Genomic DNA, 13,815 nt, shown 5'->3' on the forward strand with positions numbered 1-13,815 from the left:
ACATGTTTCGGTCAATTAATGACCATCTTCAGAAGGGAAATAACAACATGTACTATGATTTATGTGATAGTAGCTTCCTCAGAGTGTTGTTATTTGCCTTCTGAAGATGGTCATTAATTGACCGAAACATATAAAGGCATCACATATATATACATACATTTGAGTCACACCAGACGGTGTAGTCATATCATTCTACAGTACTGACTAGTGTGACGGACTAGAATGAATAAAGTTAAAAAACAACACATTTGAGTCCCGACATTATGTGGGGAAACCAGGACACTGGTTGTACAAACGCGACTGTCTCGAGCAAAACACGACGTACGTGAACATTTGTATTATAAATAGACCTACTTGGGTGGGGGGGGGGCACGCGATAGCGTAATTGGTTGGGGCTCTATACTACAAGCGGGAAGGTCGCGGGTTCAAGTCCCGATGAGGTCATTGGATTTTTTTTTTCAATTGACCTAATCCTTCCAGCCGCACTATGGCCCTGGGGACGACTCAGCCTCTAACAGAAATGAGTACCAGGAATATTCTTGGGGGTAAAGGGCGGCCGGCGCGTAAGACTGACAGCTTTGCCGCCATCTATGAGCCGATTGTCAAGAAAATGTGGGAACCTCAACGTCTCACAGCCCTATGGGCCTCCATGGCCTGTTGCAGGGATAGCTTTACTTTACTTTCACCTTAAATAGACCTGACTGAATGTCATACTGAGCACATGCAACCATACTGTTGTAAAGCTAACAACACCACAGATCCACTGCACTGAATTACAGATTTCTTTTCCTTGTACTCCGTTCATTATTCACAATATCGAAAAATGCATTAGATAAATTTCTTAAGGCTAATGAGATCTACATTGCATGTCACGTTCCAGTCTTCTGTATGGTTAGCTGTTTTATAGAACGTCAGTTAAGTTCGATGGAGCTTCGTGGAACGAAGCGGTTATATTTTACGAATACGGACTATATTACGATAAATTACCAAATTTCGCCAAATTCCTTTTTACAGTTTCGGAAGTGAAATATACGGAGAGACACAACTTCCTCATTACGCGTTCATTTCCCGCGCTTCGTGCCCTACCCTACCCTGAATCACATGAATTCAGTTCACACCTTCACACCTTATTTAAGTTTTACTGTAACATTATCCTCCGTCTAAGCATAGTTCTCTCAGTAACTTCTAGGAGATGAAAACTATATTGGCGTAAATTACGCACAATACTAACTCGTATTTAATGACTTGTACTCTTGTACTCATAACTTGTACTCTTCTCCAATTATAATTAGAATGAGAAAGTCAAGGAGGATTACGTGGGCAGAGCATGCAGCATGAATGGGGGAGAAAATGAATGCATATAGGATATTGGTGAGAAAGCCAGAAGGAAAGAGACCACTGGGAAGACCAAGGCGTAGATGGGTGGACAATATTGGAATGGATCTTAAAGAGACAGGATGGGATGGTATGGATTGGAGCGATCTGGGTCAGGACAGGGACCAGTGAAGGGCTCTTGTGAACACGGTAATGAAACTTCGGGTTCCATATAATGCTGGTAAGTTCTTGAGTGGCTGCACAATTGAATGCTTCTAAAGAAGGGCTCAGCTCCATAAGTGACTAACTCGTATTTATTTCCAACCGCGGCGCCCCGGGTTCGATCCCGGGTCTGGTCAAGTGGCATTTGTTGTGGACAAAGCGGCGCTGGGGCAGGTTTTCTCCGAGTACTTCGGTTTCCCCTGCCAATCTTCATTCCACCAATTGCTCCACAATCACCCTCACCTATCATCTGGGACTGGTACAATAGGCCAGAAGTGGCCGCAGTACAAGGGACTTCGTCCCACCCCACTAGCAATAAAAAAACTCGTATTTATAATTGATTGTTATTATTAAATTAGACTCTGTACACATGTGAACACGTTTAAAAGAGGGCAGGGTCACCAATGGTGTTCAGAGCTTGTCTTCATAGTCATAAGGGTTAGCGAACAGTACAAGTGTGTCAGAGTCACTGTATTGGCTGAAAGGGACTTAGGAACTAAAGGAAAACTTGAAAGAACGAAGGAAGAAGAAGGAAGGAAAGAAAAATATCTTGAACGCAGGAGAAGAATGCCAAAAACATGAGCGAAGTGTTGCAACACCGAAACCCTGAAGTACATGCACTTGCATGGGTGACCCAGTGACTGTCGGTATTCATCCGTGAGGAAGGACGCATTCTTCCCGGCTATTTTAACTGCGCTATCCGTGGACCGTGACCTTTAGTTTCAACATCTCATCTCGAACGCATCTTCTCAATGGTTGATCTGGATCCCTTCCTAGAGATGTCGCCGCTGAAGCAATCTCCATGCAGCCGTTAGTCACTCACGTTTATCTCTCTCCTCTTGCTCCCACTTCGGAGCACAGGGCTGATTTCTCAGCTTCATGATCGTTTCACAGACGGCAGGACTGCCTGGAAGAGTGATCGGCTCGTCGCAAGGCCTCTACCTGAACACAGGACAACACAAACACAGAATAAACGCATACACACACCAAACATCCATGCCTTGTTTGGGATTCGAACCCACGATCCCGGCTTCCGAGCAAGCGAAGGGAGTACATGCCTTAGACCGCTCGGCTACCGTGACCGGCTCTCCCACGTTTATGCTTTCCAATAAATACCATCAAAGACTTCTTTTAACGAAAGTGTTAAATATAAAACGACCAGATGTTGTACCTCTATTTCCAGGCCAGTTCATCAGTGTTAACAAAGTAGACATGTTGTTTGTTTCCTATGTTATGCTGTACAAATGCTCGGTGTCAACTGGTCTCGTTACGTACGAATATATGATAGTTCAAAGGACTCGGCTGCAGTGGTAATTCACAGCTGTCAACGCATTAAACAGGAAATCATATTCAAAGCTTGAAAATTACTTCCATCTAACTTAACCTAAGATTTTGGTACTGGCATTTCCGTTACACCGCGTTTTAAACTGAATACCGCCTTTGCTTGATCCTTGTTAAATAGGTGTTGGCATTTCCTCCACAACAGATCCGATGCCTGCCTGAATCGGTATGATAGCGTTTGTTGCAACAAGTAATGGCACTTCCTCCAATGCTTAAACCATTGCGACTCGGGTAACTGCATTTAGTAGGGGCACTTCCTCCGCACCAGATGCGATGCCTCAATCGGTATGATAGCGTTTGTTGCAACAAGTAATGGCACTTCCTCCAATGCTTAAACCATTGCGACTCGGGTAACTGCATTTAGTAGGGGCACTTCCTCCGCACCAGATGCGATGCCTGCCTGAATCGGTATGATAGCGTTTGTTGCAACATGTAATGGTACTTCCTCCAGTGCTTAAACCATTGCGACTTGGGTAACTGCATTTAGTAGGGGCACTTCCTCCGCACCAGATGCGATGCCTGCCTGAATCGGTATGATAGCGTTTGTTGCAACAATTAATGGCACTTCCTCCAATGCTTAAACCATTGCGACTCGGGTAACTGCATTTAGTAGGGGCATTTCATCCACACCAGATGCAAAGCCAGATGCCACGTCTTTCATAGCAAATGTAACACTTGTCCTGGGTTTTAGCGCTGTGTAGTTGCGAGAAACTCCAACGTTTCGGGGGAACACATCTCCATCTTCAGGGTCGATGAGTCAAGCAAGAAACCACCAAAAAGCAAGCAGAAAGTATGAAGAAAAACGAAAGGCAGAAGGGAGTGAAGAATGAAAGTACGAAAGAAATAATTCCTTCATGAATTTTAACGGGTTTCCCCACTGCTGTGGACAAACGTTCGTGCTGTAACAGCAGAGTCTGTCCATTACTTCTTGGAACGTACTGTCCTTATCATAGTGACGTAGAGCGTTATGTCATCAGTCCTTGGAAAGCAAATACACGCTCTGATACTCAAGAAATTAACAGTGTTGTATGAAACACCAAAGTTCATTACCGTATTCACAAGAGCCTGCCACTGATCCCAATCTTAAGCCAAGTGAATTCAGTCCGTACTTTCATGTCTCATCTCTTTATAATCCATTTCAATTTTACCACCGCCCACGTTTCCACACTGCAGGAAGTACGTCATGCACCGCAGTATACAGTATGCATTTATGTACGCGTGTGGTTATTCCAGTACTTACTAGTACTTGCCGTTTTCGTTCCTATAATTTATATTCCTGGTACTCATTTCTGTCAGAGGCTGAGTCGACCCCAGGGCCATAGTGCGGCTGGAAGGATTAGGGCAATTTAAAAATCCATCTTCCTGCGAGTGAGGGGCGGCCGGCGCGTAAGACTGACAACCTCACCGCCATCTGTGAGCCGATTGTCTACAAAATGTGTGAACCTCGATGTCTCACAACCCTATAGGCCTCCGTGGCTTGTTACAGGGATCGCGGCCGGGACGTGAAGCTGACCACTCATCTCCAACTAGTGCCGAGGTCAAGAATACGTGGATCTATACAGGCACTCCCCCATACGTCTTCATGGCGTAGTGCTTAATTAGAAACACATGTTCAACTTCTTCCCGATAAGGTCATTGGATTTTTCAATTTAACTAATCCTTCAAGCCGCACTATGACCCTGGAGCCGACTCAGCCTCTAACAGAAATGAGTACCACGAATCTTCCTGGGGGGGGGTTAAAGGGCGGCCTGCGCCTAAGGCTGACAACCTCAACGCCATCTGTGAGCCGACTGTCTAGAAGATTCTTACTTTAGTTAACACTTTGTAATGAATTAAAACGTCGCGCACACTGGTCTACAGTACTTGGAAGAGAGTGTACTGATTACGCACATCGCAGCGGGCACGTTGCACGTGATCACACAAAGTAAGGGGAACACGTGGGAGCGCACATCTCGTGATGTTGCAACACGATACCTTCCACTAGCTGCGCTACAGATTCAGATCAAAGATGGCGGAACTTCATCCTGAAATAGTCTGATTCACTATAACCCATTAACCTGTACCCCATCGGAAAGATTACGATAAAATCATGGGATACACCAATTTTCAGCTTAGGCTGGGGCCACACGAGCGCACAAAATGCGTCCGTTGTAACGAAGGTCGTGACGTATGTTGTAGAAATAAACAAGAGAGGCGAATGCTACGCTTTCTTCTGGCTCCATTGTAGACAAAAAAACTACGCACCGCATTCTGCAACTGTGTGGTGTCCTCAGCAACGTCCGTCATAAAGTACGTTCATTGAAACGAAGTACCGTATTTACGCATGTATAGGCCGCACATTTTTTGCCAAAAATTCAAGAGGAAAACTTGGGTGCGGCTTATATTCGAAATATTCGAAATCACACTTCATTAAAAAAATATATATATTCATAATTAGTAATACAGGGTGTTGTACTCCTGAAATAATATTCCAAGAAAATTATTTTTTCTATAATTTGTCTGAAAATTGTGCTGCGGCCTATACACGCACGCGGCCTATACATGCGTAAATACGGTACTTCGTGCGGGCCTCCATCAGTCTGCGTGTCCCATTAACTTTCGAATACCCAAACCATCTTTATGAAACTTGGTATGTATATCTTGGCATCTCAGCCCATTTCAACCCCGTGTTTCATATATTCCTCCCATCAGTCTGTGTGTCTGCATGTAGGTATATCCCTCCTACAGTTGCTAGACAAAGGTTCGGTACAAACGTTACTGCGGCAATGAATACACACGCAATAGAAGAAATGTTGGACGTATGTGTCTGTGGGTCTATGTATTCCCCTATCGTTGCTAGGCATCACCTCGGTAAATACGTTACCGCCGGAACAAAGAATTGTTGGAGGCGTCGTTTTCTATACACTGTCCGTGTCATTTAAAACAGGCGAATATCACTTCCCACAACTTCTTGTTTCAAAAGTATTATTCCTAATTCCTGACTCAGAGGTACCGCTGCGTGTACTTTCAGCTAGAGAATTACATTATCATGATATTGTACTAGCTAAAACTATTCCGAAAACAAAAAATAACGCACTTTCAGACCCACAATAAAATTAAACAGGAAGTAAGAGGAATATTCAATAAATCTATTCACCACTTTCATATTTTCTTCAGCATATTATATCATTACAAAAATCTGTACAATTAATCCCGTGAGATACTAATCGGTTCAAAGATATATACCACTCACCCTGAAGTCCAAATTCCCTCCTTAGTTCTTAATGGCTCTATTTCCAGGTGTGGTGAAACAGGGAAAACAAGGATATAACTTTGAAACATGAATAGTTGGGCACAGGAAATACAATGTGATTCTAAATTACTATCGGGGTTTCCGTGGCCTATAATTTTCAAAAAGGAAACGATAAAATAAAACTGCTTATGGAATACTAAAGTGTAATCGAAAAAGTAGTATTTGGCTAGTAATAAAACCTATTGAGTTACACTTTCATATTCCGTAAGTAGTTTTATTTTGTTGTTTCCGGTTTGAAAAGTATAGGCCACGGAAACCCCGACAATAAATTACAATCACTTTGTGTAACAAAAGGGATTTTTGTTAATGTTTCTATTGTGATTTTACTCAGTTTAATCACTGATATACAGCCCTTATGCCCTCATGAATTCCATGGGGCTTGATGGGTCTTATGTTGAAAGAAATATGTTATTAGCCTTCCACACTCGTACGCCCTAAGGAACTACTTGCATTTATAACCTGAAAAATAACGAAAATTGGAGACAGAAACATTAACAACTAGGGTGAAGAAATGTCAACCAACAATTCCATTAAAAGTTGCTTTGCTTAACCTCAAGGATCATGCTCGGGGTAACGAGAGTCTTTTACGCAGAAAGGAACGATTGGTTACCAAACAAATGTAAATCTATAAAGCATACGGTTTTACCAGATTTATGTCAGATCGCCGTAATGTGCGAATAAAGTGTTTGCCACCTTTGTCTAATTGTATTTACTATGCAGTAGTTGCAATAACTGCCATGTATTAATTAAAGGGCCGGTCACGGTAGCCCAGCGGTCTAAGGCATGCACTGTCTTCGCTCGCTCGGAAGCCGGGATCGTGGGTTCGAATCCCACTCAGGGCATGGATGTTTGTGTGCGTTTTTCTGTGTTTGTGTACAGGTAGAGGCCTTGCGACGAGCTGATCACCCGCCCAAGGAGTCCTACCGAATGTGTAAGATCTAGAAAAACCGAAGTGAACGGAGTTCATGGAGGTAGGCCTAGACCCACTGGGGCTGTAATGCCAAGGTAAAAAAATTAATTAAAGAACTACAATTAGCATACAATTTTTACTCCATAACGTGTCGTTAATATTTACGGTAATTTATAATTCGGTTATATCTGGAACTGCACTTCACGTGCCTGTATATCATTGTGCGGTAACAGGGTCTAGGGCAGGGTCGCGAACTACCAAAATATTTTCTTTAATGTTACGAAAGCTGCAGATTTAAGGTTCACGGGACCTTATGCGGTAAGATATTTTGAGGCCCTATAAGATGTAGCTGAAATAATTGTTACAATTGTGAGGACATTTCTGCAAACCATTACTGAAAAATATAACAGTACATTTTTATGAAAATATTAAAATCTTACAAAAAAGCAGCCATCGCTCAAATGGAATAGTAAGTACATAAATTAATAAACCAAATTATTGTCTTGAGTGAGGCTTAATGATTCAGTCATAATTTCATCCCATTCCCTAACCTCAAATTGTGGTGAACATTGAAAATGGAACAAGAAACTTCAGCGTTTGCTTGAATCAGTTTTACACTACTTTCCTGCAGTTACACCACCATAATTCAAAGTTTAAAAATCTATATAACAACATAAATTTTTTATCTGTTCTAGCCCAGTGGTTCTCAACCTTTGTCAGAGCGCGGCCCCCTAAATTCTTTTTTTTTCCTATACGACGAGGGCCCGGTACCGACGGTTGACAAACACTGTTCTAAACAAAGCAATAATATATAACCTAAAGCACTCGTTAACTAGAGAAAAATGCATGCATTTCTGTACTTAGAGCTTACTTGTATTCATTAATGTAGAGTGCAATTGTTATGCTTGCGAATAGCTTTCCTTCCGTGTCTGCGTTTTTCTCAGAAGTGCAGCAGCACATGCGATGGATATGCGATCATGCGCACTAGCCGGTATCCACCAGTGAGATAATCTTACATATTCAGACGTAAGCAAATTCATATTTTCGAAACACACCGCCGAAAACAGCAAATTGCGTTTAAGCCACCATCAGTCACGCTGAAATCCATAACAGTTTGATGGGGCAGTTTTATTAAGAATAACACGAAGAAGCAATCAGATTGTAAGACTGCCTAATCTTAAGACATCTAAACTGCATAATTGCTGCTAAATGCTTTTTATGGATTTTATAAGGCAAGTAGGTATACGCAGAATTTCATCAGTTAGTAGTTCAGTTCTGAAGCATTCCCATAATTTTAAGCGTGACTTTTAGTTTGATCACTGCATTCAGCAATATGATGGACGAATGTTAGAAGTTCTAAGTTCCCAGAACAATTTGAGGTCCCCTCCGAAGTCGAGGCCCTAAGTGGCCGCTTAGTCACCTTACCGGTTAATCCTCCTCTGTACTGCTGTAAAGCTACGGTGATTTGCTGAGTAAGTGCAGCGGTTCTAAATTTAGAGCAGTTGACAAAGAAAAGTTTGAGAACCAGTGGTCTAGGGTATGGGCAATTCGTATGTCCCGATTGGTCCCGATACACCGCCCCACGGGTTTCATTTCCGAGTTCTTCGAAGCAAAATGATGAAAAAAAAAACAGGTTCCTACTAGCTTCGCCATGGCTGCACTATCTGATTTTACTGATATTTGTAGATGTATCCGAATTTTGAATAGCAAACAACAACGGACATAATACAGACTGCTCTAAAAGTTGCTTTATCGAGATTACATTCACGCACCAGAGAAAAAGTACTTTATTTACAATATTAACAACAAACTTCCAACTGAGCAAATACCACAAATAACACAACAGCTGACAGAAACAAGTGATACTGTAATTACAGTGTTACCACCTGTTGTGAATTGAAATCTGAACGCAAATGAAAATAATTCAAGTTAAAACACTCGACCATCTCCATAAAGCGACTTTTAAGACAGCCGGTACATGAAAACCTGTACGCGTGTCTTGGCATGTCTCACGAGCAACTCGCTAAATTTTTAACGAACCAAAAATGTCTAGAAAAATGAAATTATGTTTTATGCCAAACACGCTTTATATTAAGTCATACGGGTTTCGAGATAATTCAAAATCGAGCCGAAGCACCAGAACTGTTATGTTGTGAGTTTTCCGAAACTCGTTTATTGGTTCTTTACTTCAGCTGATGCCTTGGAATTGTATGGAGGCATTTTACTTTTACTGGCTCCATGAACCGTGCTGAAAAACAATTTTCTCATTGTATCGTATACTCGTCTTGGCATAGTACAATACACCTTTCTTATATCTACATTGTAATATTTTACTTTTCCTGATACAAAATACCATCCATAGGTACGTCATTCCGTATTTCCCTTTTTCTCCCACGTAAATATTTTTCCAGCTGTTCCTTTTCTTAAAATGATCCCTGTGCTTAATTAGTTAAGCACTCTGCTATGAAGACATATCGGAGAGTAGGGTTATAGCTCCACATTCCTTGACAGCTTCACGCTCCTGCCGCTTTACCCACGGTAACCATTGCATAGAAGGTTGGGTGGGCCCCAGGTTTGGTCAGGGCGCTGTGAAGAGTAAAATCTTTCACTGCCAGGAATCCCAACTTGGGCCGTCCAATCCGTAGCTATACCGAATGAACTATTCCTTTTCTACTTTTACAAATATTTTTCCCACCACGCCCATGATACTTAAGTATATACCTCTGTAATATGAACAATCATATAGTGCATCTTTCTTGTGTACAGAAATGATAACCTGACTCACGAATCTACTTCTTTCTAATCTCTGGTGTGTATTGAAATCAATATGTCTCGCTCAGTGAATCCTTAAGTCGGTTTCTCCGGCATTTACAAATTATGGAAATTCGACACGCAAAACGAAAGAGACCTTACTGGTAGGTACAAATTTCAGACAGGTTTGGTGTTTCTTGGGATAGAAATGACTTTTCACTATTAGATGGACGTTCCAGATGAGCGAAAAATCTGGAGAAACGCCCAACTTTTTCTTTTTTCACTGAAAGAAAATTTTTACACCGCAGGCTCGCGAATTCATTGCTGCATTTAACGTTTTCTCGGGACTGCTGTCGAAACACAATAAAAATTGCTTCTTCAAAGCGAAGCACGCTGGAACCGAGCACATTGCGTCCACCCCCATTTTCAGCTATCACAACCTAAGGTATCGTACGATTATCTGTTCATTCGGTGCACATTACAGGAAGTCTATTTCTCGTGGAGGTGACGTCACTTTGGTTTGAAATGGGGCTATTTCGGCTGCCGCCTCCTTGCCAGCATTCGCGACCTTGCGTCTATACCGGTATACTGCAGGAGCGCGTAAATGCTGATCCTGGCAGCGTGCAAGGTATTGTCCTGACGGTCCTGACGCACGTCAATGATGGGGCTACCACCGGCCGCCACAAATTTCATTATCCGCTTCGAGGAATATGTTCGATGGCCTGCTCCAAACTCTGCACGCAATATGTCGCTTGATATAAGTAACTCCTACACTTCAGTCTTGGATGCTGTGGGAAGAACTTGTAAAGCTAATATTCTAGGTTTCTTTAGTAGGAACCAGGATAGAAAAGAGCCTATTTTAAGCTGTCTAAAACTGTTTTCTTCCAGACTCAACATGGAAGGATTAATCACAAATTTCTATGACTAGGCTGTGGCCTATTCCATCCTCCTCTAAATCGTTTGGTCAATCCATCCTTTTGATCTTCAGTCAGTGAAGGGGCCCCCCAGTAACTCCTCTACTGTGCTGATGCCTAACATAAAAGATTCCGTGTTCCTACCAAGTTATAGTCATGACCACTGATGCAAATTACGTAATAATAAGAGCCATGTTGGCTGTTTAGGTGCTACCATCTGCATGTCATCAACCTCAAGTTCTATTACATCTTCCATCATTCAACTCAAATCTGCATGCACCCAAACTAATATCTAGCTGGTGTTGATTATTTTATGCTTAAAGGAATTCAGAGGATTGAGACAATGCACCTCAAACTAACTCCGGAAATTATCCTTGTCTGACACTCAGCAAACTAACATGGATTTCTCGCATGCTATACAGGGTGTCCCAGGTGTTTGGTGCCATACTTCAGGAGCGTACTGAGGGTTCCCTATAGAATAACTTTGAAATAGGAACCCATTTCCGCAAACGTAAAATAGCAGCGCTAGGGCGGCATTTAATATCATTTTGTTTAAACTTGGCGCCTCAATATCGAAGAGCATGCACAGGCATATTTAAGACTCATCTGCTAGAGTAATGTTGGAATTGGCGCCCTCCATTTTCAATGCACGAGTTACGTCGACGAAAGAAACTTTGGCGCACGTTTCAAATATTCCAGGTGCCTCACGGATCACGTCACTAGCAACAAGTATTCTGGCCAACAGCTCGAATTCATTATTTACAGGCGTGTTGTAGATCAGGCTCTTCACACGGCCCCAGACGAAATAGTCCAGAGGTGTCAAGTCTGGGGATCGGGGTGGCCAAGGCACTGGGCCTCCTCTTCCTATCCAACGACCATGAAAAGCAGCATCCAGGTAGTCTCGTAATACAGTGCTGAAGTGTGCCGGCGCTCCGTCATGCTGTATCCACATTTGCCCCCGCACAATCAGTGGCACGTCTTCTAGCAAAGCCGAAAGATACGTTCAGGAACACCTTGTAAAAGGGCCCATTGAGTCGCGGTGGTAGGAGGAAAGGCCCAGTCAAGTGATCGCCAATGATGCCCACCCAGACATTGACATAAAATTGCACCTGGTGGTAACAAACTACAGTAACGTTGGGGTTTTCGTAAGCCCAAACGTGGCTGTTTCGACAGTTGAACCAGCCATCCCTTGTAAACTACGCTTCGTCTGTGAATAACAGGTGATTCAGGAAGTTGGGCTGATGTAAACACTGCTTCAGTATCCACTGACAAAATTGAACTCGTGGTACGGAGTCTGCTGGACCTATGCCGTGTACTCGCGTTGGATGATACGGATAAAGTTGTTGGTGATGCAGGATCCTGCAAACACTTGATTTTGATGTTCCCACAATCTTGGCAATGGCTCAAGTGCCGGTGGATGGCTGTTCCTCTATGCAATGCAGTTCGCATTGAGGCACCAAGTTTAAATGAAACGATTTTAAATGCGCTGCTATTTTACGTTTGCGGCCATGGGTTATTTCAAAGTTATTCTATACGGCACCCTCAGTACGCTCCTTAAGTATGGCACCAAACTCCTGGGACATCCTGTATAGCGCCTCATAACTAAGTTTCTAAACAATGATTTATATTGACTGATTATCCGGGGCTACTAAGGCTTATATGTTGTTTAAAATTCATTCGCTTTTGTTTCACATGGTGAGTTGTAACACTATTTTCGCACTAGTGTGAACCGAGCTCTGCATTCTTTGGTCCCGTTATGCTAACACAATGTTCTAGGGTAGGGGTGAAAGAATGCAAGGATTTGTGGAAAGTTTCATGGTCAGATATACCGCCCCAATTAGTCTCTTTGTATCGATCTTCAAGTGCATTAGCAAAATGTCAGGGTGTAAAAGGAAGCGTGTTGTGTTAAGTATTCAACAGAAACTCGTGTGATCCGGGCTTCGAAATGTTAAGCAGTGACGAAACCGTAAGTTCAGTCGGGGTGCAGCCAGAAGAGCGGGAAGAAAGTGAGAATGAGGAAGAGGTGGGCAGTGCTGCTAGTAAGAAAATATCACATGGTGCTGCTCTTAATCATTTGGAATCCTTACTAGACTATTTTGAGAGTGAAGAGAACAGTTTATTAAGTGACAAGCTAATATTACGTAGGCTTCGTACGGATATCCGTAAAAAGGAAAATGCCGCGAAAAAGCAAACGACAATATTAATTTTTTTTTAAGTGTGAAGTGTGAATATTCGTAAAAAGTGTTGGATGTANTTTTTTTTAAGTGTGAAGTGTGAATATTCGTAAAAAGTATTGGATGTTGTTGAACACTGTGATTGAAATAACTAATTCATACTTCAGTGTAATGTAAAAAAAGTATTAAAAAGGGCATGAGATAACATAAAAATGAGGTTGAGTAAATTTAAATACAGGTAGGCCTATAGTATTATGAAGGTACAGTATTACAGTACTACTTTGAATAAAATTTGTCTTAACTGGGTTTTTGATTAATCGTGATTTCCATGCCCACCATTATCCCGGATAATCGAGAGTTCACTGTATTAAGAAATACTGAATCTCACACATCATATTCTTCTGTTATCAGTGTATTAAGATATGCACTCAAAGCAACAGACTAGTACATCAACTGTTCTACAGTGGGAATCCTCACTTACTATTCCTCAATATATGTATCATGATGCCTGAAAGCCAGAATAGTGGAGACTGCCATTGCTAGGCAACTGCTCAGTAAACACAATGAATATGCTATCACAACAGAAATATCCGGTCACGGTTCCTTCAGGACCTAAAACTAAGAATGACTGTGGCGAAGCCCAGCAGTAGTTTGTGCAACTGACTGGGAGAGTTTGTCAAGAGTTGGAAGTAGTTATTTGGTGGTTAGCCATAAGCCATTGAGCGGGGAAGCAGTAAAAGGAATCTGCACTGCTGTAAGCCGCTACGAAGCAACATGTGAAGACACTGCAGGCTGACATTTGGTGTATGCTTTGCTTACCTTTAGCATGGAGAACAGTGAATATATTGTAATTATATGGAATAACCGTTCAATAAATTCAATATTCAATCCAAACCA

General features: G+C 42.2%; 1 long non-coding RNA gene across 2 annotated transcripts in view; it reads right to left on the bottom strand.

Annotated features, from left to right (window-relative positions):
• LOC111875209 overlaps window positions 1-8,288 on the bottom strand; it is a 28,833-nt gene extending 20,545 nt beyond the window's left edge. Inside the window, exon 1 of one of the 2 annotated variants that reach the window (XR_002844686.2) lies at window positions 7,951-8,288. This is a non-coding gene — a long non-coding RNA (uncharacterized LOC111875209). The remainder of the gene's footprint in view (window positions 1-7,950) is intronic. The other variant, XR_002844687.2, reaches the window with a different exon arrangement.
• Window positions 8,289-13,815: the final 5,527 nt, after the last annotated feature.

The sequence above is a fragment of the Cryptotermes secundus genome, unplaced genomic scaffold (assembly GCF_002891405.2).
Source record: "Cryptotermes secundus unplaced genomic scaffold, Csec_1.0 scaffold1564, whole genome shotgun sequence".
NCBI lineage: Eukaryota > Metazoa > Arthropoda > Insecta > Blattodea > Kalotermitidae > Cryptotermes > Cryptotermes secundus.